This window comes from Nematolebias whitei, chromosome 1 (genome assembly GCF_014905685.2).
Source record: "Nematolebias whitei isolate Nwh7 chromosome 1, NemWhi1, whole genome shotgun sequence".
In the NCBI taxonomy this organism is placed as follows: Eukaryota; Metazoa; Chordata; class Actinopteri; order Cyprinodontiformes; family Rivulidae; genus Nematolebias; species Nematolebias whitei.
The window spans coordinates 6,394,151-6,398,482 of record NC_056498.1 but is presented as its reverse complement, the minus strand read 5'-3'; the positions used below and the strand labels follow the sequence as shown (position 1 = coordinate 6,398,482).

The 4,332-nt window shown below is 42.6% G+C and overlaps 1 protein-coding gene across 1 annotated transcript in view; it reads right to left on the bottom strand.

The window, feature by feature from the left end:
* Nucleotides 1–4,332, bottom strand: part of LOC119414455 (piggyBac transposable element-derived protein 4-like) — a 10,423-nt gene that overhangs the window by 670 nt on the left and 5,421 nt on the right. The gene's annotated exons all lie outside the window — the stretch shown is intronic.

Genomic DNA, 4,332 nt, shown 5'->3' with positions numbered 1-4,332 from the left:
CCCCTGTTTAATGATGGACGGTTTCTTTTCACAAAGATGGCCTCCTTTACTCCTCTCTCAAACCATCGTTCCTCTCTATCCAGGATGTGAACATCTTCATCCCTGAAAGAGTGACCGCTGGCCTGGAGATGAGTATAGACCGCTGAGTCCTGGCCTGATGATGTTGATCTTCTGTGCTGGTCCATCCTTTTGGCCAGTGGCTCTTAAGTTTCCCCGAAGTAAGACTGATCACCCTCCTGACACTGAACAGCATACACAATATTACTCTGTTTGTGCCGGGGGACTGGATCTTTGGGATGAACCAGTCTTTGCCGTAATGTATTTTGGGGTTTAAAAGCCACTGGGACGTTATGTTTAGAAAATAAACGTCTCAGTTTCTCTGATAGTTCATGCTCAATCATCCAAGTACCAAATCCAACAATTCTCAGTCGGGTCATCTGGACAGTTTATTTTTTATAGAGGTGTTTCGCCCTTTATCTGGATGGCTTCTTCAGTCAGAGGAGAAGTCCTCCGGAGGGCGAAACCTCTCTATAAAAAAGAAACTGTCCAGATGACCCGGCTGAGAATTGTTGAATTTGGTACTTGGATGATTGAGCATGAACTTTGTTGTTTTGAACCACTTTGGCTGTGGCTGCCTGCCTGGGAGGAGTCGATGGGGGACAGGAGAGCCCCCAGAAACCATCTTAGCTCCAGCAAACTGGTTGGTCCACTTAAGGAGTTCAAACATGAAACTTTACATTTTGAAATTTATGGCTGGGTGTATAGTCTGTTTCAGCAAACAATGCAACAGTCTCCTATAAACCTTCTTGCAAATACTGCATCAACAAGCAGGTGGTGTCATGTAGTTCATTCATGCAGAGCCCATCAAAACCCCCACAGATACTGTAAAGTCCATCATTTTACCTGCCACAATTCACAACTGAGCCACAACAAGCAATATGCTGATGTCCTGAAATATAGCAAACTATTAGTGTGAAGTGTGTAGAAAAGCATTTGACCAGAGTCAGACAGAGGATAAATGGTTCTGTGTCATTTTATACAGTAAACATCTGGTTTCAACTGTAGATCTGCAGTAGAAAATCTCATTAAAGCCTTTACCTCCATCCGTTTTGAGGTTTCTATTACTAGTATTAAGATGTATTTGAGAGCCTTACTGTCTGTTTCCTTGCAGTGTAACATCCTGCAGTTGAAGAAGTAGCTTGGGGTCTCCAGACACCCTAACTCAATAAAGCAAACATAAATTCTGTTTGTGTGATTAATAAATGCAGCTGCATGAAGAACATCTAACTGGGAACAAACATCTCAAAACATCAACCTAACAATCTGACACAACTTCTTAAAGTACAGAAGCAACAGTGCCATATTTGTTTATCCACCCATCCATCCATCCATCCATCATCCATCCATCCATCCATCCATCCATCATCCATCCATCCATCCATCCATCCATCCATCATCCATCCATCCATCCATTATCTTCCACTTTTTCTTAAGTCAGGTCTCAGAGGCAGCATCTTGAGCTGGGAGGTCAGAGAGTCAGAGTCAGAGTCAGAGTTTCTTTATTGTCATTCGCACCTCATGTGGTACATGTGGTGGAGCGAAATTATGTACACAAGGTCCCAGTTACATCCAACAATAAAATTTATAAGAAAAACAGTAATAACATCTAAGATATGAACTAAGAAAAACATCAACTAAATATACACTAAGCACCCATAACATAAAAACATTTGTAGTGAACCTAACCTGATGTCAAATCTGACCAGATGGACAGAAACTGTTATTTCATTGATCTGCATCCAGAAATACAGTTTGAGCCATCCTGAGACTTTCTTTCTTGAATTAATCAAGTAGAAATGACAATTCTCTATGATCATTACTATTTTACAAATGTTTGATAATCAAATTGTGTTAGTTCACTCAATGTTTACAGGTTGAAGAGAACTACTCATTTTTATTTACATAAACAGTAAGTAATGATTTTTATTCCTCATTCAAAGAAGAAATCAGGGTAATAGGCATTTCTTGATTTTTCTGTCTTCAATGAGCAAATTTGTAAGTGTGTTAGAGTTCGAATTTCGGTCAACTAAAAGTTTACTGAAAAAGAAATGTCATGTTTAACTTTTACAGAAGATACAGGAGAGTTTGACTCCACGAAGTCTGGTTTTCTCCAATAATCTTTCTGTCTGTTTTAAACAAACTTAATCTCTATCCTTGAATTTTCATAACACCTTACATCACAAACCACACCTCTGTTCTGGTCCATCGACCAATTAGAAAGCTCTCAAATGAACCGGAAGTCGACCCATTTAAATGTGGCAACTTCCCAGTTCAGCTAGGGTGCGCTCTCGGATGCAGTTCATGGCGTTTTCAGAGCTTGAAAGTTTTCCTGGAGAAGAGTTCCAGACTTTAACTCTCTGAAGAGAGTTAAAGAGTTCAGAGTTCTTGGATGCTAACGCAGGCGTCCAGGATGCTTCTATTGGAATCCAGAATCCAGAGACGATTTTGGGAATTATAACTTCTGTTGGGATAACCTCGCACGACTCTCGAAGTATTTTAGCTGTTCTCAACGGAGACGCTGAAAGAGTCAAAAGAAGGACTTCACGCCGACCTGACCTATCGTCAACCAGGTAAAAGTTCTACTTCGACCAAGCGTACCGTGACCAAGCTGAGATCTGAAGGAGCGTGCACGTTTCTGGTCAAACAGATAAATTCCCTCACACATCTCTCTGTAAGATAAATCTCCATTTTCCATCTTTAAACTCTCCTTTCTCCTAAAATCATCACAGATATTTTTAGAAATGTCTGGAGCAAAGTTCTCAATCACCGCCGTGTGATTGATGTCTGCTGTTTCTGCTGAAAAGTGAGGACAATCGCCGTATTGTCCCACTTCCTGTGAAACTAGCCATGTTATTGTTTTCATATTTTGCCAAATTAATGTAAATGTTTGATGTTAAACTTTGATTCTGCAAATAAATGACCGCATTCATTTTGATGGGTCAAAGATAAATAACGTCTCTCGTTACATTTCTGTTAAATTCAATGCACGACATTTACACAGTCAGAAAAATGAAGAACTCGCGAAATGTATGAATATATCCTGCATATGTCATACTACACATTGAACATCAGCACAAACATGAACATGAGTCTGTGTGAGCGGATGTGCACGCATGAACACATCAACATTGAAACAGATCAGCAGCAACATGATATGGTTTTTCACAGTGATTATTCTAGTTAGAGATTCATGAGTCTAACAGCCTCAGGGTAGAAGCTGTTCCTCAGTCTAGTGGTTCTACACTTAATGCTCCTTAACCTCCTTCCTGAGGGGAGTGGGGCAAAAAGTGTGTGTGCTGGGTGAGTGGGGTCCTTCATGATGCAGGTGGCCCTCTTCCTGCATCTGGAGGTGTAGATGTCTGTGATGGTGGGGAGGCTGATTCCAACAGACTTCTGTGCAGCCTTCACCACTCTCTGCAAAGCTTTTCTTTCTGCAGCTGTGCAGCCTCCATGCCACACGTTGATGCTCGAGCACAGGATGCTCTCCACTGCACACCTGTAGAAGGAGGTGAGGACTGAGCTTCCCAGACCAGCTCGCCTCAGCCGTCTGAGGAAGTAGAGTCTCTGATGAGCTTTCTTGATCAGGCTGGTGGTGTTGTTGCTCCAGCTGAGGTTGTTGTTCAGGTGTACACCCAAGTACTTGTAGCTGGAGACCACTTCCACCGCAGATCCTCTGATGTTCAAGGGGGTGTAGATGTTTTTGTTCCTTCTGAAGTCCACAATCATCTCCTTTGTCTTCTTCACATTGATGTGAAGGTTATTCTCTTGGAACCAGCTCTCCAGGTGTTCCACCTCTTGCCTGTAGCTGGACTCATCATTGTTTGTGATGCATCCCACCACCGCTGTATCATCTGCAAACTTTACAATGTGACAGCCTGGATGGGTAGCTGCACAATCATACGTGAGCAGAGTAAACAGGAGGGGGCTCAACACACATCCCTGAGGAGAGCCAGTGCTGAGGGTTATGGTGGAGGAGGAGAGGTTGTGGATCTTCACTAACTGTGGTCTGTTTGTTAAAAAGTCTAGTACCCAGTTGCAAATGGAGGGGCTTAGTCCTAGTGTGGATAGTTTGTCCATCAGGGTTTGGGGGATCATGGTGTTGAAGGCGGATGTGAAGTCCACAAAGAGCATACGGACGTAAGAGTTTTTCTGCTCCAGGTGGTTGAGCGCAGTGTGGACCACAGAGGAGATGGCGTCCTCTGTTGATCGGTTCTCATGGTATGCATACTGATGAGGGTCCTCGTTGATGTTGATGGTTGTTTTGATGTGAGT